The sequence below is a fragment of the Myodes glareolus genome, chromosome X (assembly GCF_982192425.1).
Source record: "Myodes glareolus chromosome X, mMyoGla1.1, whole genome shotgun sequence".
Classification (NCBI taxonomy): domain Eukaryota; kingdom Metazoa; phylum Chordata; class Mammalia; order Rodentia; family Cricetidae; genus Myodes; species Myodes glareolus.
The window spans coordinates 66,834,711-66,848,934 of NC_142053.1; positions in this window are offsets into that span (position 1 = coordinate 66,834,711).

A 14,224-nucleotide genomic window follows, 5' to 3' on the forward strand; every position below is an offset into this window, starting at 1 on the left:
CCTTCATTCAGACCTAGGAAGGCCTATGCAAATAGAGTAGGGTTCCAAAAAGTCAGTACATGTAGTAGAAACAAGTCCCAGTGCCTTTATCAATGGCTTATATCAGTCAGCCCCCAATGTCAGCCTCATTCAGAGAGTCCAGCATGGGAGGTGGGGAAGAGATTGTTAACCTCTCCAAGCCATAACAATTAACCCCAGATTCTCTGTTCTGTGTTTGAAATCTTATTGGGGTATATTCACCTCCTACAACTGTGGCTGGCAGCCTTACTATGTGGTAACAACAAGCATGCATAGCCTAGCCTTCCATCCACACAAGCATGCTGCCCCAGCAGCCAGCATCCTTGTGCTTGGAGCCAAAGCTGGCTACTTTTTATAAAATGTTTAAGGCGGCAAGGGAAATATACTCCATGCTTACAGCCCTATCTCTAAAGTCCTGTATGTGATTGCAATATTAAAATCAAAGAAGTCATGATTTGAGTCAGTGCCATATCATCAGCATTAGCCTATATCAGGACAAAAACACAATGCAGAACATGCTGACATACAGGACAATGGAATCAAACCAAACTAAAGACACAAATTTAAGTTGTTTTGCAAGTGTGGCCAGCCCCTCTATCCAAATGAGACCACTCCCTACAGGTTTCTACACAGAACTGAAAATGCTACCCGCATGTCTTACCACAGAACTAAGAGACTGGTACTCACATATCTCACCAGAGGGAACCAATCTCTGCTTGAGGGTCTTGGGAACATCTTCTCCAGGCACACCACCTGTGATCTTTTTGAGCGTCCGTAGATTGTCTACAGGTACTTACGGTTCCTGGGTCTGCTCACAGAAAGACATGAGATACAAACAAAAACATGAGACATAAAACAAAACACAGAGAACTTAGCAGTTGGTTAAAGGTTCTATAGGTGGTAGCCCCAGTGGGCTTTGGGTATCCAGGATGAGCCCAAAACTGTTATGCCCAAATCAGCAAAGTTCCTGCAAAAACGAACAAGGAGACCAAGTACTATATTTATAAGCAAAAAGCCTTTATTTTAAGCAAGTTTGCAAACCTGTTCTCTCTGCATGTCCAATGTATTGGAATAAAGGAGAGCGCCGAGCTCAGTTAGAATTGGGTTTTTAGTATGGTTATGGGCTAAGGCCAGTTCAGGCACCCTCTCCTCTGTCCAGAGAACAATCTGGGGATCTCTCCTTGGACCTGGGATCCCATTTATAATCAAGTGTCTAGTAAACCCTAAACTGACTCCCTTAGTTGAGATATATTCTTCCCTGATCCCATTTCTATCCTTCCTCCCTCCCCCCTCCCAGTCCTCCAAGCATTCTCCATTTCTCCCCTGCTCCCTTCTCTCTAACCCTCTCCCCTTCCATCAACCCTCCCACCCCCACATGCACCCGAGGTTACCTGGGACTCTTGTATTTTGCTTATCACCATAGATCCTTCATCTGACGATGGATGGAGATAGAGACAGAGACCCACATTGGAACACTGGACTTAACTCCCTAGGTCCAAACGAGAAGCAGAAGGAAAGAGAACGTGAGCAAAGAAGGCAAGATCAAAACTCTAATGTGTATATGTTCCACACCTTTTTTAACCATTCTTCTATTGAGGGGCACCTAGGTTGTTTCCAGGTTCTGGCTATTACAAATAGTGCTGCTATGAACATAGTTGAACAAATGCTTTTGCAGTATGTTAGGGAATCTCTAGGGTATATTCCCAAGAGTGGAATTGCTGGGTCCTGAGGGAGGTTGTCTCCCAGTTTCCTGAGAAACCGCCACAATGATTTCCACAGTGGCTGCACAAGTTTGCATTCCCACCAACAATGGATGACTGTTCCCCTCATTCCACATCCTCTCTAGCATAGGCTATCATTGGTGTTTTTGAGTTTGGCTATTCTGACAGGTGTAAGATGATATCTCAAAGTTGTTTTGATTTGCATTTCCCTGATCGCTAAGGAGGTTGAGCATGACCTTAAGTGCCTTTTGGCCATTCGAAGTTCATTTGTTGTGAATTCTCTGTTCAGATCAGTACCCCATTTTTTAATTGGGTTAATTAGAGTTTTATTTTCTAGTTTCTTGAGTTCTTTGTATATTTTGGAGATCAGGACTGGGACTGAACGAGGACGTGATCCAACCAGATTCTCTAAATGTGGCCGGATTCTCTGAATGTGGCTGGCCAGGAGTCTTTCTGAAAAGCCATTGACAATGACACTGGGACTTGTTTCCTCTGCATATACTGGATTTTGGGGATCCAGTCTGTTTGAATACTCACCTTCCTCGACCTGGAGGGAGGGGGGAGGAACTTGAACTTCCCACAGGGCAGGAAACCCTGACTGCTCTTAGGGATGGAGAGGGAGGAGGAGAGGGAGTGGGGGGAGTGAGAGGGTGTTGGGAGGAGGGGCGGAAATGGAAACTTTTATAATTTAATAAAATTATTTTCTCATAAAAAAAAAGAGAAGGCAAGATTTGAGGGAACCTTCATCCGACGATGGATGGCGATACAGATGGAGACCCACATTGGAGCACCGGACTGAGCCCCCCAAGGTTCAAATGAGGAGAAGGGAGAAGAACATGAAAAAGGAAATCAGGACCGCGAGGGGTGCGATCACCCACTGATACAAGGGGACTGATCTAATGAGAGTTCACCAAGGCCAGTTGACTGGGACTGAACAAGCATGTGATCCAACCAGATTCTCTAAATGAGGCCGGATTCTCTGAATGTGGCTGGCCCGGAGTCTTTCTGGAAAGCCATTAACAATGACACTGGGACTTGTTTCCTCTGGATATACTGGATTTTTGGGGTCCAGTCTGTTTGGATACTCACCTTCCTGGACCTGGAGGGAAGAGGGAGGAACTTGAACTACCCACAGGGCAGGAAACCCTGACTGCTCTTAGGGATGGAGAGGGAAGAGGAGAGGGAGTGGTGGAAGTGGGAGGGTGTTGGGAGGAGGGGCGGAAATGGAAACTTTTATATTTTAATAAACTTTGTGGAAAAAAAGAATTGGGTTTTTATAGTAGTAAATGTGGGGGTGAGGGGTTTCTGAGGTTTAGGACACCTGATTGGCTGACATTTTCTAGGGGTGTCCTGGTGAGTGTGTTCTGGCAGGTGGTCCTATCTACAGCAGTTGGAATGTTAAGCATTTCCTTTAAATAGTCTGTTATTGGGTGGTGGTTAGGTAATCTCAGCTTGTGGTTTTTCCTGCAGTCAAGTATTGCTTCTGGGTAAACTACTGAGACTCAGGCCTCTTATTAAATTTATTGATGGCTCAGTTCTATTTTGGCAGGTGAAAATGGTTGAACGTAAAAACTTCATTTGGGTGACTTGCCCATACTTAGCTTATCATGGCTGACTCCCACACTATAAATGTTCTGTTTAGGCTTGAGCATTTAACTGCCACTTATTCTAAGCTCTTTGAGAAGTCCTACACCTCTACAGTTACTGTCATTCATTGCAAAAGGAAACCTCTCTAATTAAGGCTGAAAGTAGCATTTGACCAGAGATATAAATACTGAGACTTAGAGAACAGCCTAATATAGTCATTCATAGTCAGGCTTTTCTTATTGAGTAATTTCATTAGCTAAAAAATTATATCTTAGTACAGATATCTTCCTCTTTCATTGTAAGATTTGCACATTTTTCTACTTATATTTACTTAACTAGCCCACACATTTAATAAACTAAGGTTTACTGAATTTTGTAATACATATGTATATATATTATATATGTATATATATGTACATATATATATACAGTCCAATTATAAGTGCAATATTAAAACATTGTATTAAAATTAAAATACATTCTAACATTGTCCCACCTGAAGTTATTTTCTATAGGCAGTTTAATATGAATGATTTTCCAGGTTTCAGATGATATGTTGGGCTTGATTTTTTTCATTTATTTTCACTTTATTTGCTTATTTTTATTAATTTTGATAATTTTGCACATGTAAATTATGTAATCTACCTACAATTATTCTCCTCTAATCTTTCCTTCTCATCAAGTTCTCATCCCACCTTTGTGTCTTCTGTTTTTTGTTTTTTTTTTTTATTTTGTTTTGTTACCCACTGGTTTAAACTATAGTCATCCATTTAGGAATGGGTATGAAACTATCTACTGAAAAGTGAGTAATTAATCAGTGGCTGCTTCACTGAAGAAAATTAGTTTTCTGTTACTTGACTGTTGTCTGAATTATGATTTCTATTCAGTAGCAAAACATCATATTCAAAAATCAGCTTACAGAGGAAAGAGTTTATTTCTTCTTAGAACCTTCAGGTAACACTCCATGACTCAGGAAAGTCATGATGCAATCTCAAGGCAGGGATCTGGAATCACAAACTGAAACAGAGGCAACATGGGGTTGCTTTTTCTAGTTTTCTCTGCCTGTTTTCTTATATACTCCTGGACCACTTACTCTAGAATGGCACGAAGCATAGTAGTCTGGACCCTCCTACATCAATTACTGATTAATAAAATGTACCACATATTTACTTTCAGACCAATGTTAGGGAGGTATTTTTTCAATTGTAGTTCTTTCTTATTTGAACTTCTTATTTTAACTGAAGCTTGTGACAAGTTGACAAAACAAATAAATAAAAACCTAACTAGGAAAACTGTAACTAACTTCCATGGGGTAGAGTGGGATAGGGAAGAACAGGGTCCCATGAGCTGCTCTCCAATCTGTGACTGTATGCTAACCTTCTCAGTCTTACTTTTTAAATTTTTTCAGAGTTTTTAAAATAAAATATTTATTTTATAATCATGAATATTTTGCCTGCATGTATGTATATTTGCCATATGTATTCCCAGTGCCCACAAACTTTTAAAAAAGAATTAGATTTGTAGTAGACATGGAGTAGCAGACAGTTGTGATCCACCGTGTAGGTACTGGAAGTTAACCCAAGTCCTTTGTGAGAACTACAAGGGCTCTTAAGCACTGAACCAACCTTACCTGGCTTATTCATGTGAAGGTCTTATGAAAGAATATTAGATGCTCTGAGGTCATTAGTGTGATGATCATTTCTTGCCTGTATGACAGGATTTCATAGACCTCATTCCCGTTATCTAACTTTCACATATCTCTGTCCACTCTTGCACTGTGTCTTCCAAACCTTAGAGGGGGTTCCGTTAATGCCTTCTTTGTGGCTGAACATGCAAAAGTCACTTGTTTTTGGAATCTTTACCAGCCATGAATATCTCCATTATCCACAATTTGTTGCAAAGAGAGGCTTATTTGATCAATACTGGGAGCATAAATTATCTAAGGTTATATAAATTAAGAGAAAGTTTGACAACCTATTCATTTAGCAAAACAAAAGCAGTTGATTCATATATAGTGCCTATACCTTACCAATAATGGGCCTTTGACCAGTTCCACAGTACAAAACATGAACTCCCTCCAACAGAATGGGATTCAGATATGACTGGAAATCAGGTACCCTGACAACAGTTAGGCCACTGTTTCATGTGTTATTACCTCTTCCTTGTCAAATTGCTATTTGTAAGCATCAGAATTTACTTATCAAACAAGAGTCTTCTGATAAGATTTGTGGGGATTAAAAGCAGTCCAATTTCGAAGGCTCTCAGGACACTGGGGCTAAGACAAATTTATTCCAAGCAATCAAACTTTTCAACCCACTTAACAAAACAGAATATAGTAGTGGTTGCCATGATATAATGATATTTCCAAGGAAGACAGAGTGCATCAGTTTAATATCTAAGACTAATCATCCAAACTAACTTCTATATACTTTTTAACTTTTAAGGAACACAAAGCAGCACGAGAGACTTGAGTACTTCACTGCCTGAGGTATCTCCTTATTTACTCAGGAAATGAAAGGCATCAGTACTTCAGAAACTATGGGCTCAAAACTATGAAATTTATGATGCAAGACTCTCATGACTGCTTGATCATGTCAATACCATGATTCTCTGTAGGTTGTAATAGTTAGGGTCCTAACCTGAGGAAGACCACTGTTAACCTTCTTTCTCAGCTGCTTGCTGGAATATTTTGAAGGCTGAACAGAAGGGAAGAAATTTCTAGTTCAGTTTCAGTATGAGTCCTCTGTATTCTGTAACATTTCCTTATGTAATGACTAAACAACAATGGATTACAACATACAACACACCAACATGACCACATCTTCAATAATTCATCTTAAAAGATATTTCCAAATTAGGTTATATTCACCAGGTTTTAATAATATTTTAAAATATACAGTTGAACCAGCAACTATTTTAGATTTCTCTACTTGTCTCAGTTATTTTCTCTTTTATGGATGCTTTATCTGAGCAATGATCCAGTATTCACACACATTCTAATTGGGTGATGCATCTCTAAAATGGGTTTTTTATCTTTATTTTGCTTTATATTTTGAATCTTCTCCTATGATGAAGCCAAACTGTTCTTTCCATATAAAAAAACATTTCTAAGTTTCAGAAATTTTAACTTTTTAATGTCATTAATATGTTGCCTCATACTGAGAAACATATAAACTACTAAAATCATTATAGGTTAATCTAATTAAAGTTCACGTTTGGTCAATAGCTCTTCATGAACTTTCTATTGGATATTATAGATTGCAGAGTATGGTTTCCTGTGTTTGCATGTCTGCTTTTGTATTACTGGAGATAAAATTTAGTGTCATTCTACTAATTTTGACTAAATATTTATCAGTTAAATTTATTTTCAACTTTAGACATTAATTATATTTTCTTATATATTTATGTTATTTATTCTTAAGTTTTATTGTCATACAATATTTGTACATATTTAAGAGAAATAGTGTAATAATTTAATACATATGTGATAAATAATGATTAAATACAGTAATTAACATTTCATTTCTTAAATCATTTAAAATTTGTTTGAGGTGTAAGATTCCAGACATGTCTTGTTATCTTGAAAGATTTATAAATTTCTTTGGATAATAGTTTTATATTCATGTTTTTATCTTTTGTAAGAGTAAAAAAATGTGAAGCTTATATTTCCATACTTTGGTAAAAGTTCTATACATTTATAATGCTGTTATCAAATGTCTTAAACATCTGAGAAAAAAACTTCAATTAATCATCCAGTATATTTACATAGATTTCAAACATACATACTTTTAACTCTGGAGACATTGACAAGTGAAGTTCTCTGAAGTTGTGGTTAGACCTAAATACATAGTGAGTTCCAGGATAGTCATGGCTACATAGTAAAATACTCTCTCAAAACAGTAAATACAAGCACATTTACTTTTAAATAACTAACACTGCATGAAAACCTAAAAGGATAACTGAAATTGTACATTGCTTCTATTTTATGGAGACTACTTTTTTAATTGTTTCTTTTTTCTACAATTATATACAAGCACCTATAATGTATTTTGTAATTTTTATATACTGTTCTTTGAATAGCAAACAACCTGTCATTAAAAAGACATCCTGCGTTATAGTCTATAGCTGCAGTTACTACAGCTCTTTTGAAAAGTTCTGTGTAGGAAACTATGGCCTAGCTTGAGGATGTACATAGCCAAGGGTCCCTGTATCGGCGAATCAATCCCACACCAGTTATGTTTTAAGGGGTTATTTATTTTGGGGGGTAAAACTTACATACACCATAAACCGTCAGGAAGGGAGCCTAACCGCTGGAGCAGGAGCCGGGACCAAGCGCTGGAACCAAGTGGGTCTGATCTGGGATCTATGTCTCTTTTTAAAAGAGAAATATACCACGCCCCAGTGGGCTGGTATTTCAACGGCTATTGGCTGACGGTGCGGAAGGCGCTCCCCGTCACACTATGGGCTCGTGCTTCAGCAACTATTGGCTGAGGCAGCAGAAGATACTCCCGCAGCATCTCTGGCCCTGCTTCTTTCCTCTTTATGCATAATACTTGCTATGAGGCAAGATGAAGAGCCATTTCCTCTATATACTCATGCTGCTATGATGTCTTGCCAAAGCAAATAAAGCCAAGTGAACACAGACTGAATGTTTTAAAACTTTATGCTAAGACCCAATCTTTTTTAGTATCAGTAACAAGGACAATAACTTCTACAGTTATAATATGACCTGGGTTTCATGAATTTTCTTCAACAGGTCTTTATCAATGGCTTATATTTGAAGGGCATAGTGTTTAACTGGATACATCAAGCAAATACGGGAAAGCAGAAGGGAAATCGCATACTACCCAAAGTAAGAATCACTTACTCTTGGGCAGAATGCTTACAATATTTCACTTCTGAGCATAGTTGCAATTGCTTGATGTGGGAGTCCTCTCTGTGTGCCGTGATTATCATTAATAAATAAAAAAACTGCTTTGGACCTATAGCAAGGCAGAACTTAGGTAGATGGGGAAAACTGAACCGAGTGCTGAGAGAAGGAAGGTGGAGAGAGAAGCCATAGAGCCACCAGAGACAGATGTGCTAAAACATTGCTGATAAGATAATGCTATGAGGTGATATACTGGTTAATGGAGATGGACTAAATTAATTTGTAAGAGTTAGCCAATAAGAACTTAGAGCTAATGGGACAAACAGTGATTACATTAATACAGTTTTTATGCGTCAGGTAGAACAAGTGGCCGTTTTAAACAAATTTTCTTCAACAGTTAATATACATTTTATTTGCTTCTTGTTCTTTTACATTTATTGCACAGAATGATGTCTATGTATAAAGATAAATATTTACTTTTTTCAGGTTTTAAGATCTATAAAATAAATTTTCTTCCAGAGAGTTTCTTTATTTTACAAACAATTTTTGCTGCTTATTTGATTTTTTGCTTTAACCTGTAGGCAAACCTATTATGTCTACCCACTATGTAGCAAACAAGTCTGTGTCTGTTGCTCACTGACCAGTGTCAAAGCTACCATTCATTGAGTACCAAATGTTCACATAAAAAGTATGAGAGCCTCCATTCTTTAACGTTATATCTATCCTTAATTCCTGTCACTTGAATTTCTTTCTGTCTGTTTGATTGGTATGATCTATTTTCTGCAAACCTTGAAAATACTGACTCTGGATTTTTGTCATCTACTTTATTAGTTATCACTCCTATAATTTGCTACCTGATATTTTATAACATACAACCTGTAAATCCTAGCTATTAAAATTCTTTATTGGATAATAGCTTTATTATCAGCAAATCAGCATTAAAATCTCTGTTACTTGGTGAAGTAATTTAAACTCAGGTTAATCTCCTTTTTCTGTGACATAAGTTTGCAAAAATGAAATAATATATATGAAGTGCTGCTCAAACTGCCTGATGTAACACCATTTGCTGCATGGTATCAGAATTATCATTGCTCAATGGTGAGTAGGATAGGGCTAGAGTAGAGATAGAACATTTATGTCTGCATCCTAATAATTTGGTAAACAATAATAAAGCACAGTCTATACTAGTGTCATGTTAGTGTCGTAATATGAATCACCTCAACTACTTATGTCCTTATCATAGGGCCATTTCAGTAATGTGCCTTCTAATTCGTTTCCATCATGTTTGCTCTGGCTAGCTAGCAGGGTTGGTTTACATTAGATCTTGAGTCATGCTGAGTTGAAGTTCAAAGGATAGAATTTTTCCTTGTTTAATTTACTATTTTCTGCATAAAATGATGAGATTATAGTCTATCCTTTGAGATAACAAAGCTGAAAAATTTTAATTTAATAAAAAATACATAAATATATAAAGTGTGTAAAAATAGATAAACAAAACCTAATATTTTATACAAGACCAGCACATTTATTCTTGAGACTGATCAAGTCTACATCATTTAATACAGAATGGGCTACTTATCTGTCAACTTGATAATAAATGAATCACTTAAGAAGAACAAATCTCAGTTAATGAACTGACTTATCAGACCAATACTGTGGGTATGTTTGTGGAACAGTTTCTTAATTAATGATTAACGAGGGAGTTTGCAGACCATTGTGAGCAGTTCCACCCCTGAGACAGGTGGTCCTAGATTAAATAACACAGCAAGCTGAGCAAGCCATGGAGATCAACTGAGTAAGAAACAAGTCACTATGGCCTCTGGTTCAGTTTCTACCTGTACGTTTCTGCTTTAAGTTCCCATTCTTACTGTGCTTATTGGTAAATTGTGACCTGGAAAATATATGATAAAATAAACCATCCCTCCTCCAAGTTGCTTTAAGTATTCTTTTTTATCAAAACATCAGAAAGCAAATTGAGTTACGTAAATCTTGATTGTGTCTTAGTGTGGGTTTCTATTACCATGAAGAGACAATATCACCACATCAATTCCTATAGAGAAAAATATTTAATTGGCATAGGCTTATAGTTTTAGAGGTATAGTTCATTATCATGGCAGGAAGCATGGAAGCATGGAAGCATGGAGTCAGGCATGGTACTAGAAAAGAGCTAATAGTTCTACATTTGGATAAGCAGACTGCAGGAAGTAAAAAATGAACCACTGAACTTCTGAGACCTCATATCCTCTCCCCAGTAACATACCTCCTAGAACAAGGATATACCTACTTCAAAGAGGCCCTTCCTCTTAATAAACAGCGATACTACCTATGGGCCTATAGGGTGTATTTTATTCAAAATGCCACATTCTACTCCCTGTCATCGATAGGCTTATTGCCAAATCATAATGCAAAATATATTTATTCCAACTTCAAGAATCCACATAGTCTATCATAGTATCAGCAATGTTTAAAAGTCCAAACTCCAAACTCTTCTGAGACAAAATGTAATTTATTATATTTAATATCTATAAAATTAAAAAAGAAATATATATATTTCCAATGTACAATTATACAGGGTATACATTACCTTTCCAAAGGGTAGGAGAGGGACATAGTGAGGAAAAACTGTACTGAATCAACACTGAAACTCAGCAGGCTAAACTCCAAATTCTGTATCTCCATGTGTGATGCTACAGTGTTGTTCAGATATTCAACCCCTTTCACTTTTGTTGATTGGAACACATTTTTCTCTCTTAGGGTGGTTCCAGTCTCTGCTAGTAGCTTTCCTTAGCAAGTATCTCATGGCTCTGGAATATATCCATCAAATTTGATCTCCAAAATAATCAAGACTTCACATTCACAGTTTGACAAAATGACTTCTCTAGGTATATATGCAAGGGCACTGTTATAATTACAACTAAGCTGGCCTGTCTTGTCACCTGAGTATCCAGTTCCTTTAATAGAAAAGTTCTACTCACTCCCAATTTCCCCTTTCCAAATAAGGCAAGCTGGTCTCTCTCTCTCTCTCTCTCTCTCTCTCTCTCTCTCTCTCTCTCTCAGCTGTCTGTCTGAGAAGGCAGCTTTCTCTCTCCTTTTCTTTCTTTTCTTTCCTCATTATTCTCTGTTCCACTATTATCTCTCTTTCTCTCTGTCTTCCCCCCATATTCCCTACACTTATACCCACCCAATACCTACTAAATAAACTCTTCATACCTAAGCTCTCTCTGGATGATAAATCTGTCTGTCCCTTACTTGTGTGTGGTGTTCTTCCACATGCTGTAGGATCTGGCAGGGTCACTCATGTCATGAACCATAACATTGGTGCATGAGTCAGCCAGGCTCTCTCTGTGTTTCCTCCCACCCATAGGTGAGCAAGCTGAGACATGCAGGGATCCTGGAAATGGAACACTTTCCAAATCCCTGTGAGCTGCACTGCTGCATACAATATGAACTGCAAATGATATGGTCCCCTCCTCTAATCCTAACCCTAACCCTAGCCCTAACCCTAATTCTAACCTGATATTCACTTCCAGCAATTTCCCATGACTGAGGACTGAGAACTCCTTTCTTGTCTCAGATTGTTGTACCTCAGGCTTCTCAGCCTTGGCCCCAACCACTGTGACAATGGTCCTTGGACTGGTTTACACCAATCACTATCCCACACTCTATCTCAAGGACACATTTAGTCAACATAGCCATTGGGCCTCATTTATTTTATTTTTTTTCTCTTTCTCTCTACCTCACTTATGGGAAATGGCCTAAGTACCCCATACATTGCACTCTAAAATGACCTCCCAATGGTAACTTAGATCCCAATATTCTGAGGGAAATTACTAATTTGTCAGTGAACAGGCTAATAGAATAGGTTTTTATGTATCATCCATGATAAACTCAGCACCACAGGCATCTTCTGCCTATCCACTTTTCCCATTGGGCTGCTTCCCACCAGAACTAAGTCTGTCTGAGGTGGGATACTCCTCCTCCTCCACCTATATATGCTCCATTTCTCTCTCTTGTTTAAAATTTGCATAATGGTATACTATACATCAGAAAAAAAATGACATCTTGAAATTTGCATGAAAATGGATAGAGCTAGAAAACATTACTTTGAGTTTGGTAACCCAGACACAGGAATATAATTATCACATGTACTCACTCATAGGTGGTTTTTAAACATAAAGCAAAGAAAACCAGTCTACAATCCACAATCCCAGACAACTTAGAACATAATGAGGACACTAAGAAAGACTTACATATATCTGATCTACATGGTAAGTAGAAAAAGGCAAGAACTCCTGAGTAAATTGGGAACATGGGGACCTTGAAGGATTGTGTAAGAGGATCTTCTTTCTATGTGTTGCTTTCATTGGTTAAATAAAGAGACTTCCTTGGCCTTTTGATAGGACATCAGCTTAGATAGGCAGAGTAGACAGAACAGAATGCTGGGAGAAAGAAAACACAGGCAGGCAGATACCATGGCTCTTCTCTCTGAGACAGATGCTGGTTAGACTCATGCTGGAAAGCCACAATCAAATGGTGATACAGATTATTGGAAATGGTTTGAATCAATATGTACAAGCTAGCCAATAAGAGGCTAGAAATAATGGGCCAGGCAGTGTTTAAATGAATACAGTTTCCATGTAATTATTTTGGGTAAAGCTAGCTGGGATCTGGGTGGTGGGAAGCGGCCTGCAGCTCCTTTTACTACAGAGTGGCATCCAATGTAGGCCATGACTCCACGAACCTGAGATTAAGAGTCTCATGTTCTACCAACTTAGCAAATATGGATACCATTAAAATTAATAAGTATTCACTTTGAAAAGGAGAAACCTATTGAAACAGAGAAATAACAGATCATCCACACTGGTGATAATCATACAGGTGGTAAAAAAAATCATTTAGGATGGGGGCAGGGTCCTGTTCTTGTCTTTGCAGGAAAATACTCATCTTCAAAAATTCAAGAAACCCCTGATGTTTGGATGATGACAGGTAGAAAAATAACTATCCAGTTAGGATCATCAAGGAAATCAAATATGGATCGTAAGTACAAATGATACAATGTATACATATATATATGTGTGTGTGTGTGTGTGTACATGTATGTATATATTTATGAATATATAGAGCTGGTTTTAGAGTTGGACAATGGCTCTCTCCTTCTTTAAATAAAGCAAGTTGCTAAAAGAAAAAACCTAGTGTTTGTATCTCATGTCAAGAGTCGTTTGACATGGGAAAGAAAGAAAAAAGAATTTAGAAAACATCTTTGTTTTTCTTCATATCTATTTTTGTCTTTATCATCCCTTTCATTGAATATATGTCTATATATATCTACATAAATAATGTTTAAATTTTCCACAACAAACGATGAAATTTCCTGAAGTAATTTTTGAAGTTTCCATGAAGTAGATGGGGAACGTAAAAAAAAAAAAAAAACTCCACCTGGTTGATATGACATCATGATACTGATAGTGCTACTACAAGAACTGTTTTGGGTACCAGCTGCACAAGACAAGTCCAACTTGTTTAGGTGAAATGGTGCACACATTTTACAACATTCTGGCCAGACCGCCACGAAATGCTCAGAGAATATTTGCAATCTTACCAGACATTAATCTTCAACCATCATTTTACTTTCACAGGATCCCCCAGAAAGAATGTCGCTCCAAAGACAGCTTGAAATAATTCTAGATGATGATGTCCCCTCTACCAGTAAAGTTTGTCCTTGGGATTATGGACATCATTTAAGGGTTGATTATAATTAGTATATGGTAAAGGATTGGGAAGGAATTTTATAAGCTCGAGGATCTTTAAGAAAATAGAAAAAAAAGAGGGATAATATAGTTTAGTACTTGTGAGTTATTGTTTTTAGACAACTATATTGGTATTGATTTTTGTACATTGATACAAAGTTAAATTATACTGACTATTGTATGCATGCATGCTTCTACCTCTGCTTAAATATATATGTATATATATACACACATATATACATATATGCATACATTTATCATATTGCAATGTATGCTTGTAC